Below are 21,317 nucleotides of genomic sequence, written 5' to 3'. Positions count from 1 at the left end.
AAAAATGGCTGAAACAGCAGGTTACTGGTGGCTTTTGCACCAGATTCCGGGGGGGGGTATTGTGATTGATAATTGAAATATCAGTTCTAATCTAGCTCTAAAAACAAGTGAATCGAGAAAGCTAGTATTAGAAAACGAAGCGATGAAGAGGAGAAACAGGTGGAAGGAGAGGAGGGAAGATTGTGGACGGATGCTGAGAGTAAGCAGAGAGAGTGTATGCTTTCACATACACTGAAAGCAATAACATTGACTTTAAAGAATGTAAAGTGTCCATTTTTGGTTCCACTTAACCACACAACAAAGAGTTAAATCATTACATTCTTATCAAACTGTGTCATTTCGATACCAATAAAACACATGTGAAATGCACTGGAACTGCAGACACAAGTTTCCTGCCACCAACTGTTTTCATTTTGGTTATTTACTGCTATTTGAGTTCAAGTTCATAAATTGTTTTGCCATAAATCCGACATGCGTTTCATAAAATGTGCTCCAAATATACGGTATATCACCAAGCAAAAGACTAATGGTGTGTGCTTACATGCTTTATATTCACGCTGTCAAGACCACCCTCCCATATGGGGACCATTTTTATTTGATCCCCATAAGGTTAACCATTTAACTTATTGTTGAAAAAACAACTAGTTTACTGTTAAAGACAGGGTTGGTGTTCAGCATGTAATTATGATGGTTAAGGTGAGGGAAAGCATCCACAGAGTTAGTGACCACACATTTCATTCCCACTTGGCTGTTGGAGTGAACCTTTCTGCTGCTGTAGCATTTAAATCATTGTGGTGTTTTGATTCAGCTCAGATAAAAATCTGCTTGACTTACAGGCCTGATTGCTTCATTTACAGGGAAAAAAACACACACATGAAAGCAGAAAGGCTTAGATGTCCAGAGAAAAGCAAGAGAGGAAGACTAGGTGATGCAGGGAAGCATGGTTGCACATCAACATTCTGCAGACTTTTACAAACAACTCCTAGAGGGAGCTGAAGCAGAAGTGCAGCAAGCAAAGGTCTGACTTCTACAGCTGTGACAGCATTATTGGTTTGAAGCATGAGAGCATTTTGCTTTTGCACCGAGAAGAATAGAAAAAGCTGAGCATTGCCTCATTTCCCCTGAAAACTAGGAAAAGAAATGATGGTGATAAAGACAGACCACCAATGGAGAGAGAGAATTCTGTTCAAGCTAAAGGGAAAGTACAGGATAATACTGGTCTGTATTATAATTGTGATTATAAATGACCCATAACTGTTATTTATTTTGAGAGGCAAAGCTAAGAGTGAAGGTGAAAAGTTCGGTTGGAACAAGTCTTTACAGGGGTTTAACCAGGCACACATGAAGTAAAAAGCTCAATCATATGGAGGTTGAGGAAAGAATTCAAAAGCAGGCTCTGTGCTAATGCAGCTTAAGTACAGTCGCAGGGTCTTGGGACAAAACTAGTTAAAAGAGTAAATGAAAGTTTCACACACTCACATACTCACACACACACTCACCAGTCAAAGTAGCTAGAAGCCAAAAGTGACTACCAGTCTTAATAGGATTTAAGCTGAAGAAACAAAGTGAGATAGAGAAAGCGAGACGATTCCGGGGCAGTGAGCCTGGTTGTTCTGAAAAGACAAGGAGTGAATGAAGGAGCCGGGGAGGCTACAGCTCTCTGCTGGTTGCTGGTACAGAGCCATCTGGCCCAGCATCATAAATGGAAAGTTTCCCAGCCTGCAAACCCGTGGCTAGCATTTGTTCACTGGGGCTAAATTATCAGTAGTCAGTGTTTGAATGGGAAAAGTGGAAGAAATAATAAAAAGTGGAGTCAGCTAAAAGTGCTGTGCTGATGTCCACAGTGCAGAAGTTGTGGCTTACCCATGATGGATGTCTTTTTAATCTTTCTTATCGGTTCTCCCTGCACAGCCAGAGTGGGGAGGGGTGACTGGACTAATATTATTGTGGACAACTTGATCTATTACAGGGAAGAAATATATCAAAATCCTATTGGAAAACTGCCTCGCAGTGGTCCTATAGCTTAAACCTCTTGTCTGATGTTGTTAGCTCTGAAAAGAGAGACAATGAAGGAGCCACTAAGGCGAGGGCAGCCTGCTGATAGCTGGTAGCCATCCATTTGGCTGTGTTAATCCCAGAAGCAGCAGTAAGTCAGGACCTTACAGGGCTGCCTCTGGTCTCCTGACTGAAGCTGCTCCAAACAACTCTCCAAGGGGAGACAACTCACTCTGCCGTCTTAAATGAAACAACAGAGCAGATTTCAGTTCTCTGAGGAAGAAGCTCACATGTCATCAGCATGACTTATAGAAAGATATGTGGATTTGTAATGGCTCCTCGAGATGAGGTCACAAAACTTAGAACTTCAGCAGTTTTGCAGTTATTATTTCATACATCATAATAACCAAATTAATTTTGTGATTGAATGTTTCGGATTTTCTCAGCCAGGTCAGAATCATCTTTCAAATGCACAGTGACACAAGTATGTAATTTGGGTGTTTACCTCAAAAATGTAACGTATTACTTAAAATGAGAGATGGAAAAAAAATTGTAAGCAGTGACCTGAAATGCTCCTAACTGGACCACAGTCAAAATGGACTCACCTGTCCATCCGTTTCCAGGGCAACCAAATTCCAAAAGAGTTCAGAACATTCCGGGTTGGGATCAGCATCCACCTGAGCCTGAAATGAATCCGACAGCACTGACCGTTTCCATAGCTACAGTACTGTTTTTTGATGTTCAACCTCTCATAGTTTCTCCACTGCATTAAAAAAGAAAACAATCGTCCATATGAGAAGATCCCTCTTGATTATACACTAATGGTATAGAGAGTGCTGCATACACACCTACACACACTCACTGAGCTCTTGCTATGTGCTTGCAAAACACCCATTCTCAGGCTTGAGCATGTCTGAATTCAATGTGAATGTACAGAGAAGTTCAGGTGAAAACAACTGATAGTGAATTTTAAACTCCATAAATTGGAAGGATGAATAAAAATATGTTTGAAGTACATAGAAATTCCTCTAAAACTGAAAAAAATCTTCAGTAATTCCAGTGGTGGGAATGGTGCCTGGAGGGCAGAAAGAGAGCAGCTGCAGAGTCCCACTTTGGTGCAAAAAAGTCCAGTGAGACTTTAAAAAAAAAGTCCAAAAGGCAGCCGGTGTGCAAGTTAAACGGCAGCGCAGTGAGATCTGAGTATTCCCCTGTCTGCAGTCAGCTCCACTGATGAACAGCTACACTCCAGCGCCACTTAGAAAAACACACAACCCTATGCACACACATAAAACTCCTCGTAACACACACACGCGAAGAGTTCACACACACACACACACACGCAGAGTTTTCACAGGAGCTGAGCAGAGTAGAAGTGCTCAGAGGGTGAGCAGGCAGGAATAATGGACTTAATTCAAGAGGGGAGAGAGGGAGAGAGAGAGGGAGGGGTTGAAGAGAGGAGGGAAAGGTGGGAGGTAAGAGGAGGGGAGTGGAAAGGGGCAGGGACATACACTGTGTTGTTCTCAGTATGTGTTGCACTACTGTATATCTGTGTTGGTCCCTGGGTGAAACTTTTTTTTTCTTTATAGTCTCTCATTGTCATCAGTGACTTTCATTAATCTCTATTAAGGACATTAAACCTCAGTACAGCAGCAGAAACTGTATAACCTTTGTACAGGCTTGTGACTGGGACCTGAGTCAGTCTTTAACGCCCATGTATGATGTGGTGAAATTTTTGTTCCTCTATTAAAATTCTGGTCCTGAGTCACACTGTCATATCCTCTCACTGACAGCTGATTCAGGAATTTGTCGACTAAAGACAGCCTGCATTAAAAATTCACAAAGATTGTGTCAGGAATGAGGGACTGAATTTTCACAATGTGATTGGTGCCATGACGCATGTCTACAAGCCAGCTGGAATATGTCATGATACAGTATGATGCAGAATAATTTTAAATACAACAACCACTGATAAATAAGGCTAGTCTGTGAGTGCATTTCCATCCACCTGTTTATAAGCACACGTATAGTTTGCACATAAAAATTACATGGGGAAAAAAAACTAGAAAAAAGTTTTTACACTTGTGGTAGATGAAAACATGAGATATGATACGCCTCAAAAATCATATTGTCCAATCACAGAATGCAGGATTTTATTGGATCCATCTCACACAGTGTGACATGTGATAATCGCTGTTACACACTGCGTACATGCCTCAAGTCACAAAAATTAGGCTTAAGCCTTGACTTGACACTTACTCAGACAGACTCATGACTTGCCTCAAAAGACTTTAAGAATATCTTTGGCATAGAGAGCACTGATGTCTTTAGATAACGGGGCAGTTTAAGTTTTTTTAAAAACACCACACACACAAACAGAGGGAGATTTCTAGATACAAGAGAATAACTGTATGCTGGTGTGGATGACATGATGTCTGATAAGCAACTGTACATACAGCAAAAGGGTAATTGGCATACAATTATAGCATATGAGGGTTTACATCATCCTCTGCGCATATCAGAGTTGAAGTGTGGGTCAGCTATTCATGACGGCCAGCCTCCTAACACACAAATGTATGAAAAGCACAGAAAGGAAACAGAAAAGTTTGTTTAAAAATGACATAAAGGCAAGTCTCTTCCTATGTTTAATAACAGATTCTGGGAAGCCAAATACATGCCAGGGTGAAGAAAAGTTTAAAATTTTTACCTCTAATAATCCACATCTAGTTGGACTTAGCCAAAACTCAAAAGAGAGTATCACACATTTAACCCTGTAGACTTAATTGGTGGTTGTAAAAGTTTGCATTTCCTTTCTTTACAGACAAAAGATTTGCTGTGGTTAGCTTCAGCAACAGTCAGCTACAATGTATTCCTTTGATGACAAGTTTTCACGAGGAAAAAAAGTATCAAAGCATCCATTCAACTTGTAAAACAACTCCTGCAGCATAACCCACCCCTCTGCTGTCCACTGATGCAGCATGCACATGTTCCAAACACTGGTTTCTCCAAAATATAACTAAATGCATCACGCCTGAAGGAGGGGGATGATAAAGTTATATGGTTGTCTCAACGCAGCTGTTTCTGCCCCACCATCACACTCTACACGGTCCACATTGTTCTTTTCTGATGTAGATGTGCTCCTCCGGTTCCTCCTATCTCAGAGTGGGACTTTAATAGACAAAAGTCAAAAATATGTCAGTCAAAGTGTAAAACAACGGAGTAGTGTTCTTCTACTATAATCTCAGTTACTGTGATACACTTACAATCACACTGTTATGTTTGTGTGTGTCCATCTTTTTCCCAGTTGTCCCACTCCTTTAATTTTCATTCCAATGGCAGGTGCGGCACTGGCGCCTGGCAACCCTGGCTGACTGACATACACATGCACACACACACACACACACACACCTAGAAACCCACTCTCACTGAGAGAGGGAGAGGTCATAGGTCTCACATTAGGGGGTTCACAGTGTATATGCATGTATTTGTGTGTGTGTGTGTGTGTGTGTGTGTTGTCTCCAAGTTTGCCTGCATTTCTACACACAATACACAGTTGCCTTGAGTCCTTCAAAAACTTTCACGCACACAGACATGTGCACAATTAAAAGTGAGTGTGTGGGTGCTTGTGCCGCATGTTTTAAACCCACTGCCCACCCCCCTGCTGACCTGTCTGTCATAAACCAGTCTGATGTCTCTACAGGCTGCAGAGTGAGCACTGTGATCCTGACAAAGGCTTTTGTCTCAGCAGAAGCCTCTGTGCTATTGATGTAGATGAGGGCTCAGTTTCCTAATAGCATCTTAGTAAATCTTTGTTTTATTGGAAGTCAATGAACCGAAATGATCTTTAGATTGTGGTGAGACCTCAATCAGGCTGGCACCTACCATGTAGGATCTCCCCCTGTGGTCTTAGGGTTTATTTATTATTGAATCTAGGTATTCCAAAAAATATATAGAGAGAATAGAAACCAAAATACATAAACAGAAATCTAATTTATTTTATTATATCTTCTGACATCTTAGCTCTGCATCATGAATGTTTTATATCTTAGCAGTTAAAGCTCCTGACTTCTGATTACAACTGCTTTCGACTGCTTTCTTCTAATTCATGCTTTACTATGTTTTGTATAATAATGTGCAGTGTTTTGTATGATATCAGTGAAGAAGGGAATGTTAATCTGAACAGTAACTTATTGCAAGAAGGTTTAGACTTTGGCTTGATCCTGCACATTTGCTTGGGACATGTATCATTTATATATTTCCAAAAAACATAAAATACATGATGATACATAATACAACATTAAATAACTTGTTACAACAGATGCTTTTGTAAAGTGTAAGTGTGTCAGCTGGGTTGGGCTGATTCCCATGGTCAGAGTTCACTGGTTTCATAAAATGACTGGGATACCATTGATGTTTGTCATGTGTTTTTATGTTGTGTAATCAGACGAGCAGTAATGCTCACATGACTGCACTAATTACTGTACTTATTAAACACTATTTAAGCAGTGCCAACTGTGTACTTCCAGAATGTGCTCTTTTACCTGTTATGAAGACATTAAGCTCCTTTTGGGAATAATTTATTTTTATACCCATGCTGAGTCATAAAGGGAGTCTATTCTATTTTTTTTAGGCATGTACATATTCCAGAGGATATGCAAACGTGTTCAGAGGGAAGCTGTTATAATCTACTCACTCGCTATAGAAAGACTAACCTTTGTGTAGCTGCACAAGTCGCTTGGCTACCTTCTCCTCATGGTGCTTAACAGAAACATACATTCAGCCTGGAAGTTGGCTTCTTGCACAAAGGGTGAGATCCCAGAATAGGTTTTTCAGGTATTTGGAACAAGGTAGTCCAACTTACTACTAAAGTATATTACACCAATATTAATGTAGCGATGAATCATTTTTGAAGGCAAGCTTAAACAAAACACCCACAATAAAAGGAAAATACAAGTGCCCTAGTGTTGAAAGATCATGCTTCACTGAAATTAATGAGACTATATTAACTTTAAAAACTGTGCCTATTAACACAAGTCCTGTGGAACCAGAGTGTTATTGTTGGAAAAGAATTCCTCAGCAAAATATTGAATTCAAGCGGTAATTTCAACATCTCAAGACACGTTTTGGCTTGAGGCTGTTAAGGTCACTGGCTTCCAGCTTGATTCTGCTCTGTGGTGTACAAGTGCATTGTTGTTGTGTCCAGTTTTGGAAACGACTTCCTTGCAAGGACGTGGCCAGTGAATGTGTAGCTGTGATTGGATATTAAGTGAGCTGGCTCAATGTACATCTCCCTCCTAATTAAGATGGGCTATGAAGAATTCACCATAATATGATGCTGGGTTTTGCCCCTGGCCTTAGAGGGAAGGGGACAGCATGCAATGAATTCTGGGATGGCTTTTGAGGACTTTGTATGCTGTATATTGTTGTTACATTGTCAAATTAAAAGTTGAAATCAGTTGAGGACATGGGTGAGAAACCCATCCTGGAGGCTTCATATTTTTTGCTATTCACTGCTGATGCCTGTCTTTCTGGGCCAAACTGGCGTTATTACAGACTTGCTGAAATTATGCAAGCATCCATGCATCTGTCACAGCTCCTCAATGTCTCTTTCAATCTAGCTGGATAACTGAGATGATTCTACACAGGCGTATTACATTGTTGCTACACCCTAATGAGGAATGATTTGGAAATCCTGCAGGACAGATGCAGAGTCAGGCAGATTCTTCAAAAGCAAAGGAAGAACAATGGATTCATGTGGCATTTAGTTACAGCAGGCCAACCGTTACAGTCAAATTAGTGTGACGTTGAAGTGGTGTGACACCTGCCAACATTACAAGTGTTGCTCAACAGATGCAGAAATATCTGGGCCTAGATGCCATGCCCATGTAAAATTAGCAGCATGAAATACCACTGAGACAACCAAGAACTTTTCTCTTTGTGTGTTTTCAGGGCTCTGTGGGTGTTACATTCTGACCCAACATAAAACAAATACCAGTACTAAGTGGATCATTAGCATCATGCAACTATGGAACTCATTCCGCCAGCTGTAACACCACACCAATCTTCACTGTGCATGTATATGTGCCTGTTTGCGCGTGTCTGCAGTGAATTTGTCTTTTAATAGCAACCACGGCAGTGCGTCAGGGATTGAAAATGAGCGATTAAGTTTAGATGGGGTTGAACAAAGAGCCATTTTGGTGGTTTTGTCGGGCTTTCTGGTTAAGTAGCATTTGGGTGACAACAATAATGCAATACTGCAACTGCATGGCTAGAGATAAAACAAAAAAGAGAAAGTGAAAAAACAAAGATGAAGTATAGAATAGGAAGAATGAGATTAATGAAGGAAGAAAGGAAAAAAAAGACATTAAACGGAAAGAACAGAAAGGAAACTACAGACAGAACACCGAAATATTAATTACTCTTTGTATTCAGGTTCAGCTAGCAAGCTATCCATATCCAGTTGTGCTATATGTGTTCTGATGGATCGTCCATGACATGGTCCCCTGACCTCCTGACACCGCAGGGATTATTGGGGCCTCAGTGGAGAGTGACAGGAGCGGAAAAGAGAGAGAGTTACAGTTAGAGAGAGAGGGAGAGAGAGAACGAGAGAAGGGTCTTGCTTGGGAATCCTTGGGGCACAGAAACCTGTAATCCTCCCTGTTTCACTTTGATGTGATCACACCCAACTGAAAGGATGGAGGATGCAGGGGGTGGCGGGTTAGCGTGTCAGGAGGCCAATATGGGTGGGTGGGGGAGGCTGACTGTGGTGCCAGGAGGCTCAGAGGTGGGACACACAATCTCACACACACTCACAGGCATGTAGTCACACACCATCTGGCTCTGAGGGTCACTGGGTGGTTAAGACCACCTTCAAACATAAGCATGGCTTTAGTGACACATTTTCACACACATACACACACCTCAGAGCAGGTTCTGAAAGTGGATTACAGCACCTTGCATGACCATGGCTTTGTCCCTTTCACACACACACACATATTTACACACACACTTGCAATAAGCAGTATTTCTCGGTGGAATGCACATCGCTCCACTAGTTCCCACCACTATTAAATCTAGTTGGCTGATCACCAGTTAATGAGGGCCTGCTTCTACTACTTGTGGACAAAAAGTAATAAACTGTTAATATCTAGAAACCAGGAAGGGGTGGACTGACTTCAATTATAAAGTTTCCCATCTAGTATTTAGTAATTCATACAGAGTTTGACACTGACAGATGCAATTCTTCTGTGAGAGTACACCTCAGTTGTTCTATTTTGGAACACATTTTTATGAAGCTGTAAGTATTGATTATGTTGTTGGTTTATCTTTGGCAATACTCAATACAGTATTGATAAATCAGTGTACTGAAAAACACCAGACACCAGACAAAATCACTCTATTTTCAAAAATTAAGGAAAGTTAAATGTGTCAGATTTGCAGGCACAGGCTGGTTTCTAACTAAACATACTGCAGCAGGCCCTGTAATTCTGAGCTTCACTTTAATCAGACCTGTGCTGCTATTTTGAGAGAATTCAGCACAGATCACAGTGAGGACAGAGATGAAAGACAAAAACTGGGGAAATCACCTACTAAAAACAGACACTTTAAACTTCAGCCTGCACACAGACAGTAATCTCAGATTTACAGTTAAAGGCCCATACATGCATCAGCCTCCTGCATGCCACTAAGGCCATTTTCATACCTGTGCTTTTAAGTCCAGTTAAATTGGACTCTGGTTCTTTTTCCCCTGTGGTCAGGTTCAGACCAAAACAACTGCACAAAGACCTTTGAGAGGAAGGTGGTCTACCTCCGGACATAAACTAAACTAAAACTAAACTAAACTCTTATCAGTGTGATACACAATAGGTAGATTCAAACAGATGGAGAGAAAAGGCTGTCACCTTATCATGCTTACCAATCTTTGATCTAACGTGTTGATACTCAGCATGTCTTTGTACATGATCAGTGTCAGCTCCCTTGTTCTGCTCAGTCATCTGAAGGCAGCTCTCCTTTGCAAAGTGTGAAGCAGTATAGTATTTTCAAGACTTTTCATTAAAATGCCTTTGGCATTCCACTTGCACATATCTGCTTATATTGTTTTCACGTGGTTTGTAGTGATTAATTTTTGATAAATTGGATTTTTCTGTGTTTGAAAAGAAACCAAACCAAGGGGAACTACTCCAAGGTTAAAAAATCATCAACTGATTCAACCAACTACAGGTATGAAAATGTACTAAAGTTGTTTTCACACCTAACCTGTTTGGTTAGGTTAAAATTAATTATGGTGCATTAGTGAAGTGGGTTTGTTTATTGGCTAAATATGGGCAATATGGGCTAATGCAATTCTGTAGTTGATGAATAAAATGAAGAATATCAGTCAGCAGCTACTCTTTCCACAATAATTACTGTGTTCTGACTACACATTTATACGTTATATACACGTTATAATGGAAAGAGAGGGTGCAGTGAATTAATGGATCTGAAATATGTAATATTAACTGACAGACATTTTCTTACTCTTGTGATTTTACAGACAAAATCTTAAAATCCAAACTGTGGTTAAAACGTTTGGATATATTAACACTTGGATTTGGAAAGACATTTTTGCTGAAAAGCAGGCAGATAAGGGACATAGAGTGCATGTTATAGCACACACTCTTACTCTCTCTCTCTTAGACACACACACACACACGCACACACACACACACACACACACACACTGCAGTGCTGCTGTGCCACCTCATTAAGGCCTGAGACGTGATACCAGTGAGCGGACCCAACGAAATGATTCCTGATCCTGATGGGCACTGATCCAACCAGACAGGCTGCTCTCAGCACCACCGTGGATTAATAACACACATACACACACATAGTAGCGTACTCTTCCCAGGGGGTAGTTGAGACACTATATTGTGCAGTTATTAGTGTGTGAGTGTGCACATACACCCCCAGGGGAAATCTGAGACGAGCTCAGCAATGAGCAGATTTCATGTGAACATTAGAGGTCCTGACACACACAGGTGACTCTACTTGTCGCAATATGTAATATATATGAACACACACGCTCCTTGCTGTGGTGTGAGCACATGGAGTAGAGCTATGAATGACGTCATATGAAAAATGTGTTACTGAATTTGACAAAATATAATATCCTAAAATTTGTAAGTAAAAGTAAAACTTGTCATGCGTTGTCATCAAGAATTGCAGAAATATCTGGATTCACTGTACATCATATCTCTCAGACGATAAAGTTCTCTGGAGGCAGGAATAACCCTACTGGTGAATTAAATCTAACAAAAGCTGTTGAATGAAGCTCAACGAGAAACACAAAAACAGGGAGATACATGGGTTATGGGTTAAGTTAATAAACCTCTGCTTTTGCTAGTGCCAACTGAAAAAATACAAATGTATGTCTTGCCACACTTGATTCTGATTCACACAGCCTCAATCAGCGTCATACCTTGAAACTAAGAGTGCAGAGTCCAGTAACGTCTGTTTGAACTCATCAAACTAACAGGTGAGGTTCAGAACTGCTCTGTCTTCTTTAAATACTTCTTTGGTTTCAATCTGTAATCAGGGATCTAGCTGCTATATTCTGAATTCTCCTTTAATGTTTAACTTAGACATAAGCAGACAGGAACAGGGTTGAAAAACTGTTTAGTTTCAGGTACTGACTTCAGGTTTTACAGTTTAATTTTAAGTTTCATGTCTCAATTTCAAAATGTGTCAGGGTGTCAAAACATCAGAGATTTATCACACTGGTGGGAGGAAATTACTGCCTGTTTTGGATTCCTTGTCTACAACACACTATCAGTAAAACCTTTAAGTAAACACTCACAAACCTTCACTTACAATCACTTTCCCAAAGTGAGGCATGCAAAAACTCCATCAACTCACTTTTCTCTGCCAGACATGCAGAGCAACAACTACACAAACACACCCACACATACACACACACCTGCAGACACTTATCAAACACATAGCCTGTGATCATAACTGCTTCAACAGATTACACAAGTGGTTGAAGTACTTTGAGCTTTGCCGTAATTGTGAATTCACTTTTACATTTGGGCTGTGAAAACAGATGCTCAGACACAAACACTTAACTCCCACAAGCACACACTCATATGTACATATTTTTCAGGTGTGCTGAGCACTGTCTGTGTCTGGCGGGCCAAAAATCCCCACCATCAACCGGTAATTGAATATAGTTAGTGGGGGAGAGGAAAAAAGAAGGATGAATGTCGAGAGAAGAGAGGGGTGGTCCAGTAGAAGGTGAGATGATACATAGCAGATATAATACCATCGCATTTCAGGGTTCATCCCCTTGTGTATCTCTGACTAGGCCTAATTCCAAACAGCAACTGTGGCCACCCATAACGAATGTGGGAAATTATTTCTTAAAACCAAAATGCAGGTAAAGAATAGGGAGGATCATAAAGGAGTGCAACAGGAATTCCCACAAACTCAAAGACGAAAAAAATGATTAGATGATGAGAAAAGAACAGGACAGAACAGGATATAAGCAAAACCACAGAGCCCACACATGCTCCTACCATTTTTTTTTACTGTGTTTTTTTGTCCTTGTTTTTGTTTGATTTAAAATGTCCACTCTCAGGACTGCAACTCACTAACTCTGCTGTTGCCCTGGGAAAGGCTGCAGATATACACGTGCTTCATCCATGACACATGGACCGTCGTTATGATCCACCCACAGCTGTGCAGGTGCTCCAACCAAACGACAGGAGTTGTTTTAATTACATTTTCTGTTGACTCACGGGGGTGCAAAGACCTACTTTTCACAGGAACAATGGAAAATGTATTGCAAGTCATAATGTGAATTTGGCTTCCAAAGAGGAAAGTTTGACATGTTTAGGATTTTAATGCCTCTAGAATGATCTTAGACCTTGCACAAATCCTGATTGGAGAACAAAGGCTTTTTAACAACAGCACTCAGTTGAATGGCAAAGCTATTGAAGAACAATTGAGTCCACATTTATTCCAGACACAAAGCAGGGCAAAAAGGAGTCTGTCAGCCAGTCTGACACACACACACACACACACACACACACACACACTAGTAGATGACACAGGGTGTGATTTTGGGTTGCCAGGGAAACATGGGAAATCACCTCGTTATCACAGAGGCAACAGCTGTCATTAACATAGCCCCAAAGTCACAGAGAACAAACACACATGCACACACACTAAAAATGTGTAAATGCACTACACTAAAATCTGGAATCTATATATTCTTGAAGAAGTATGCAAGGACTTTTATTTTCATCCGAAGCCAGCTTCCAGCTTTAGCTAAAGATAGAAAAGCCTGTTTTGCTTTGGACACATCAGTTCAAGATGTCCAGTCACAGCTGGCAGACAGGAGACATTATTAAGGCCTCATACAGCAATCTGAAGCTTCTCTGAAAATGTTAAAAATGTACTGGTGCTTCTCTATTAGTCTGTAATCTTTTTCCTTCCCAGATTTAAAAAAAAGTCAAACATTTGCTGCCCCACTGGTAGCTGTGTGCCACCCTATTTTAAGGCAAAAATTTATGGAAATATCGTGCTGTGCCTATTTCAAGCAGAACCTGGTAGTTTTCTCTATTTATGGTGCTAAATTGGGTCAAATATACAAAGTAGTCCACAAATATAATGAAATCATTTCTACACCACAGTTTCTGTCTCCAGGCCTCATCCATCCATCTTGTTTGAGGTTACAGGTAGTCGGCCAAGTGAAGGAAGATTAGAGCGTTCTAAGTAATAGGCTGTCCTGACCAAACAAACTGTCATTTCACTCTGTTTTGGCTCAACTCTTCTTCTCCCTCCACCTCCCTTTTCCTTCCCTCCTTCCACTCCTCCCCTCTTTTTGGAGCCAACGTGTCAAGGGGAAAAAACAAAGCTGTTTAAACTCTGGGCAGCATGAAAACCTGAAGATAGAGGGAAGATTAAAAAGGAAGGATGAAAGAGACACTTAGACAAAAGGTCAGAGGAAAAACTAGAAAATGACAGTTGCTGTTTAAATCATTGCTAATAGCTAAATTGTGGCTAAAGATCTGGTCTGTTTAAGTCAGTTGAGAAGAGTAAAGTTCAAGATCACAGTTTCAAAGTCACACAGTGAGACATGTAATCAACATGCAAAATGATGAACACATGACTTGGAGCTATCATCCTGACAAACATGAAGAAGCAGTGGTGCTATAACACATATAAACTTTTGACATCATTATCATTGTCTCCATCTTTGTTAGGTAAGTTTAGAGAAAACAGTAGTTTAAGATAAAAACTTAATGTTACATTACTTCATAACTTTCCATAAAACATGACAGGACTGCAACAATAAATCTTGCCTAATCAGCTGTATGATCTTGTTTTAGATCTTTCTACCTCGTGAGTCTTTCAGCAGGTGTGAGGTCAATCATGCATATTGTGTGCCACATGAAAACACCGTCCATGTTGCATCCTACAATGTGGGTAGTAATTCAGATTATAAAGCAACATCTTGGACCTGAATGTGAAAGTATATGACATATGAAAAAGAAATGGGAATGAAAAATGCTGCAATCCAGAGGGAAAATGGTAAACAGAAAGAGAGAAGACACTGATCAAAACAAGTATAGTACATCCACACTGGAATAGTACACATTCAACACTGAGGACAGGACACATACTCACTGTCAGTGACAGGATGGATCAAGCTAATGCTCTATAAACATCAGCCAAGTCATACACACACTGTTCCCTCCTTGCTTTTATCCCTTTAAAAAAGATTAATTACACAGTCGTTATGACTTCAACTTTGTGCCTCCATTTGCACTTTGTACTGTAAACATGTGGAATTTCTAATCCACTGCTTTGTATCTGTACCGTCTCTCAGAGCTTGTACAGGAGCTTTTCTTCATCCAGCAGCTGCAATGAAACTGTACCCAGAAAGTACATGATCAATAGCAAATTAGAATCAAATACTAAACTACAGTGAAATTCTATATTCTGCTTGTGTTGTTCATAGTATTGAAATAACATTTTAAAAGATCAACAGCAGCATCTCTTTCCAGAAATAGTATCCCTCTTACACTGGATAATCCACAGAACACGCATCAACAGTTTTTATAGGAACCATTTTTTGTGGATAGATCCTCCAATGAAAACATTTAACCTTTAAGTGGTTGTTTCCCTTTAAATTTAATTCCCCTTTAGACTACCCCACGCTGCCCCCTCCCCTTAAGTTTGTGAATTAATACAGGGATGCATCAGCCATCATTCCCTTCAGTGGACACCTGGTTTCAACCACAGGCTGTGATTAATCAAGAGGCCTTCCAGCAGTGCTGATATGCCTAATACAGTGGATAAATAGGCACACAGTCCCACTCTCTGTGTAAATGAAACCACAAGGACATTTATGCCAAAATGCTGCAGCCAGCTTGGCCAACGTGACTGCTCCCGAACACATTAAATAGACAGCCTTCAGCCTCCTTACTGCAACCACAGAAAACCCGCTCCAATAAAAAAAAAAAAAAAAGAAGACAACAGTATAGTGCTTCTCCTCATGTGTTATTACTTTAACATGGATTGCCCTGCTGGCAGAATCACATTATATACAGTATCTCCAAAAGGAGGCAAACAATTTGACTGAAATAACATGAGAGATACAGAGAATGACGTGGAATAGAAGATAGACCTGTGTATGTTTATCTGTGGCGGCACTTCTACTTCTATCTTTGTGAGGACCAGTTCCAGGTCTCTGAGGACATTTTTGGAAAGTGGTGTTTTGGTATAAATAAGATTAAATTGAATTTTGTCAGAGGGACCTCACAAGTATAAAACTGTGTGTGTGTGTGTGTGTGTGTGTGTGTGTACTTGTTTAATCACACTGTGGGGACTCATATCCAAACAAAGGACCAAAAGCTGGTGCCCACAAGGTTAATTCTTATTTTAGGTCAACTTGGTTTTTGAACAAAGATATTGTGCATGTGTGTGTCTGTGTGTGCATGTGTGCATGATGTTGTTACCAATTTGAAATCTTTCCTGGTATAAACATTGACCTTGTCAGGACCAGGAGTCCTCATGGGGTCCAAGGCCTGGTCCTCAAGAGGCAAAATGTTATATATGACATCCTGGTTAAAGTAAGGGTGTGAATGGCTTATGGTTATGATTAGGGTTAGGTATGAATTGGTTTGGGTTAGGCTGTCCACAATGATTGGAAGTCAGTGCAATGTCTTAACAAGTCACCAGTAAAATGCATTGCTAGTAATAAGGTGAGTTTTTAAACCTTCAGTTTCTTTGGCCACTCTGGGGCAGCAGAACATTAACACTGACATATTACCACCTATTAAGTTTACATGGCAACTTGTTGGTAACCACACCTATTTACACATCTAGCAAGACAAGATGAAAGCAACATTTGCACTGATTTGAAGTTGTGTTAATTGCTAGCTGATGTAAATTAAATATTCATTCTCTTTTTATCTCTGTATTTGGTTTTCATGAACTCCTGAGGGACATGTCTGTTTGTGTGTTTGCTATTTGGTTCTGAACAAGTGCAGTACAGTGAATTTTTAGCTTTGTGAGCTTTTAAGTTGACAACAGCTGCCTGCTGCACCCAAAACCAGTGCTGATGGGAACAGTGAGAGTGAACAAAAATAGTAAAGTTGCAGGCCAGAAAACCAAAACGATGAGCTGAAAGAGACGATATCCCACAGAGCTGAGGGGAACTGCAGAGTCAGGAGATAATTCTCTGAGTTCATCATGATGGAACCTTTTTTCACATATAAGTAGTCATCCACTGTTAATAAAACACGATTGATAGTAGTGCCTATGAAGTGTTTATTACTTTTGTTGTCTACTTTCTACAACCAAACAAAGAAGAAAAGTATATATACTGTACACACACACACACACACACACACACACACTATTCACTATTATCATTATTATTATTATTATTATAAAATGTTAGTTAAAAATAGCTTTATAATCTTGTTATCATCCCTTTTGGGGGAACTCAGTAGCAAAATGAAGTAATCACTTGTTAAAGTAAGTTTCCCCAGTGTGTGTGTGTGTGTGTGTGTGTGTGTGTGTGTGTGTGTATACAGCTGACTGTTCTCTCTCTAAAACTGAACTGAGGCTTGTGTGACTCGTTTCATACATCTGTTGATCATTAGTGGGATTCTCCCTGTGATACTTTCTTTCTCTGTTCTGCTCTCTGTCTCACTGCTCGTTCCTCTGTCTGCTTCTATGCTCTTTATCCTCACTTTCCCCTTTTGGCATTTGTTCTTTACCATTTATCATATTTAAATCGCTTTAATAGGTGATGTCATATTTAAATATTTTCTCTTCTCAAGAATGTTTCTTTTTTTCGCCATTTGCTTTTACTTTTTACTTTTTTCTCTTTCCTTCTATTCTGTCCAAAACCTCAATCTGTTGTGATGAATTTTAGGAAGGATATGAAAATGATTAGGACCAATCTGCACCAAAAAAAATATTTTATACAGGTTTCTAAGAAATTTTGGATGACAACAAGTGGGATATCAGATCAGATCTAAAAGCTGCTTGACATAGGTAAACACACACAAAATGAAATGTGATGCACAAGATGATTTTTAAATTCCCCATTTCAAGCTTTTTCAATTGATAAATAATTGGCAGAAGCCCAGAGGTAATAATTTACAATTTTCCACTCAGGCTCTCATAGGATATTATGACACACAAGTCGCAGCTCTGCTCTCATTCTACCATAAAATGAGTGTGCGTGCGTGTGTCAGCAGCTCTCATTATAATACACACAATCAATCTGGAGTTTCCAGTGACCAACACTGTGTGTGCATACTGTACGCGTGTGCTTGTGAGCATGTGTGTATTGCATGCAACCTCATATAACCCTAGCATGGGCTGGTCTAAGAGTGTATTAGGATATTGAAAGAACATTGCCTGTGGTTTACCAAAGCTTGGCCAGAGCACTTGAAAGAAAAATTGTGAATTTTGTACAAAGAAGTAACAAGCCAACACGTTGTAGATGTTCTTCCTTCTACCACAAACTTTTTATGTAATGCAAGGTTGTGCCGCTGCTTATTTTACTTGCTCAGGTCTTTGTTTTTCTTTTTTCGTCTTTGTTTTTTGTCATTGATTTGGATCTTTATTTCCACTTTCATAGATGTATAAGGGTTTACATTTGGTCTGCCAGCAAAAACAAGTGGTTTGGCTGGCAGAGTGTCCTATAAACAATGAAAACGTATGCTAGCATGTTAGTGTGTTAATGCTTTTTCCCCATTCTTTCTTGCATCTCATGAGTGTATCTGTAGCAAAAACAATACACAGTGGGTTGATTCCTAATGTAAGACAGATGCATGGTGGGAGATGTCTGTCAAAGCCCCCACAGTGAACCCTGCAGCATGTCGGTCAGCGGAGCCACACAGCAGCAAACTGCTTCTGTTGCCATGTGTTTGAGGAAGGATTGTAAAATAGGTGGTGCCTTTCAACATTGTAAATATGTGGTCAGGACTTCACTGAGTGCTGGTTAGAGGAAAAAATGAGGGAGCAAAGTTGTGAATAAGTTGTGCCCTGGTCAGGGAGGCCATACACACAAACACACGCACATGCAGAGTTTGGCAGCTGTCCACAACCACAAAAGCATAATGCCATTTGGAGGAGATCTGAAAAGGATTGCCTGCCTTTTCCTCTCCTTTCTACTCTTTTTTGTTGCCCCCCCCAAAAAAACCTCCTCCTTTAATGAGATTTTATCTTTCTTTGCTTCTTCTTCATGAATTATTCCATTCCTTTCCTCCTTGGCGTTCTCATTTTTTCCTTCCTCTTACTTTCCTTTTCATCTTCCTCCCTCCATGTTTCTCCTCTGCCCTGACTGATCAATTTTCCATCCTTCATGACCTTTATCTCCTCCCTCTAATTTCTTTTTCCACTTAAAAAAATAAAATAATAAAATGAAATGAAATAATGTAAGCCTAAATTAGGCTAACTGCGAAGGCAGCCCATACCCATTGTGGTTAATTATTTTTGTCTTTCTTATTTCAACGGATTTCCCCTAATGCAGCCTCAGGCCAGCACATCCACTCGATCCCTCAGATGGGAAACACATCAGACACCATCGGATCTGCTCACACTGACAACCAGTTGTATCTGCACTCTGTCTAAAGCTGGATAAACACACCGCACCTGCAACAGAGATCTGCCTGGGAAATCAACATGGAATGGAAAGATCTCACAACTTAGAAGTACTTCATCTCAAATAAGAGTCTGATTTTGGGGCTTTTGGGGCTCACAGTTTTTTCTTCAACTGCAATATATAAAGCAAAGTTAATCTGATTATTTTAAGACAATAAATTGTATGGAGAACAGAACACATGCTGAGCTGTTTGGGCTTTATATGGGAAGGCTAGGTTGAACCCATATAAGTGAATATTCAGGGAGGAGAGCATGCAAGAGCTTCCATTTAACTCTTTCCCTTATTGACTGACCTGAGCCGAGCTAAGGCTAACATTATAACACCATCAACACTGACAAGTAGGACAGTGGTGTATTCTGTCATGGTTACAATGTATTCACTCACACAATAATCCAGGTGGTTGTTCTGATGCTGTAATGTATATGCAGGTGTCTTTCAGACTTTACTGGTGTTAAAGGGGGCAAGTCATCTCAGCAGGGGAATAGAAAGTAGAGGGTCTTCCATCTAGTATCTTTTTTCAACTCCCATATGCAGCTTCTGTGGCTACTAACCAGCAGCTACAGTAGCTAGCTATCTTTACTTCTGCTGAAGTCATTAGTGTTTTAAAAATTAGACAAAAAATGTAGATTCACCAGACTTTTGGAAATCTTTATCAACTGACTGGGTTTGAATAGATTTTTTTACTTGAGTGGAAACAGGCTTCACGGTTTGGTGAGTACCAAAACCAGACTTTTATTGCTGTAACTGTTCTGGTTTTAAATAGGCTATGACAACAACCACTGTTTTTAACCTTTTCTAACAAACCTTGCTTCTTGAATTTCTTCAGACCTCTGTGAATTTGATGAACTCTTGCTTCTCTATTCTTTTAGCTAGCTATTGAGCCAGCCAAAATCTTGGAGTACCAGGATTCAGCAAAAATTATGCATGTCAAGAGGATGAGGTCAAGCATTTCTAAATCTTATACAGCCTGTATGTGCTCTGTAATTATATTGAATTGGTGCAATCAATCATTCACAAAAGTGTGTCACTTCAGTTGAAGGACACATATCTTTGGATCATGACAATCCACTGTGTGCCATAATTATTTCCTCTGTGGCAACTTGTCACAAATACTGACCATTGCTTTCCTCTGTAATTTGATTACTCATGCCACTTTTGTAGTGGCTTAAGGGTGATATAATGGAACTACTATGAATGCTAACCGAGAGTGTGTTTCAACAAGAATCTGAGCTGTAGGCCAGACACACTTAATTAGGTTAGTCAAACAACACGTGCACTATAGACATAGATGAGAGACAACAAACACTGGAGCTGGAAAGACGAGACAGAGAGAGATGGATAATAAAACTAGGAGAGAAAAAAGTAGAGAAAGAAAAGAGTGTGGGGAGAGAGAGGCAGGACCCAAAGGAATCACTGAGAAAAGAATAATACTGCCTGCTCATAAATCATTTCATTTCTTCGTTTTCCTCCCTCATCATGACACCTCTCACTCCTCTGCCATCCTGCTGCTCTCAGACTGCCAAATACCAGAGTCCTACTTGGAACGTCACATAATTACATCAGTTAGGGTAACGATCTGTGACATTTTACTGTATATTGTAAATGTCTGGATTCCTACTTTCTCTCACTGACTGGTATAAATGGTATAACAGTGACTGAATCTATACCCAGTCTTTGACAGCTTTTACCTGTCGTCTCATATTATACCTGTGAGACTCACAGATCTTTGCTGGCAAATGAAAATCTCACACATCGTCACACTATTAAAAAAAAAAAAAAGGCTATTTATTGAAATACCATAATAAGCTGTAAGTGCCCTGTAAGATAGGTAGGGCTGAAGGAAAAAAGAGGAAACATGAGTAAAAAGGTGTGCCAGTGGTATCTACACAAGTGACTGACTAAATTGTGTCTAAAACACAATAGAACGAAGAACTATTTTTCCTGTTTTAAAACACTTTTAATCTGATTACTTTTATGTCACACTTTTATGTCTTTTCTTTGTTCCTAGACAACAGAGTGTTTATCCCAAGCACTCTGTGCCAAGCACAGAAAGCAGAAACCCCAACATGACTTGGTATGGCCGAACTGCTCCAATGACCACCTCAATGAACTAACTGACTAATGAAGTACAGTTAACACACACCCACAGATC

At 40.0% G+C, this 21,317-nt stretch overlaps 1 protein-coding gene across 2 annotated transcripts in view; it reads right to left on the bottom strand.

Moving 5' to 3' along the window:
• sema3b (sema domain, immunoglobulin domain (Ig), short basic domain, secreted, (semaphorin) 3B) overlaps positions 1 to 21,317 on the bottom strand; it is a 75,884-nt gene that overhangs the window by 31,774 nt on the left and 22,793 nt on the right. The window contains exon 1 of one of the 2 annotated variants that reach the window (XM_018689010.2): positions 2,601 to 3,378. The exons of the other annotated variant lie outside the window; for it this stretch is intronic. The gene's annotated coding sequence lies outside the window, so the exon portion shown is untranslated. Of the gene's footprint in view, positions 1 to 2,600; positions 3,379 to 21,317 lie in introns of those variants that run through there. 2 annotated transcript variants of the gene reach the window in all.

The sequence above is a fragment of the Lates calcarifer genome, linkage group LG6 (genome assembly GCF_001640805.2).
Source record: "Lates calcarifer isolate ASB-BC8 linkage group LG6, TLL_Latcal_v3, whole genome shotgun sequence".
In the NCBI taxonomy this organism is placed as follows: Eukaryota; Metazoa; Chordata; class Actinopteri; family Centropomidae; genus Lates; species Lates calcarifer.
The sequence above is the reverse complement of the archived record's forward strand: the minus strand, read 5'-3'. Positions and strand labels throughout refer to the sequence as shown.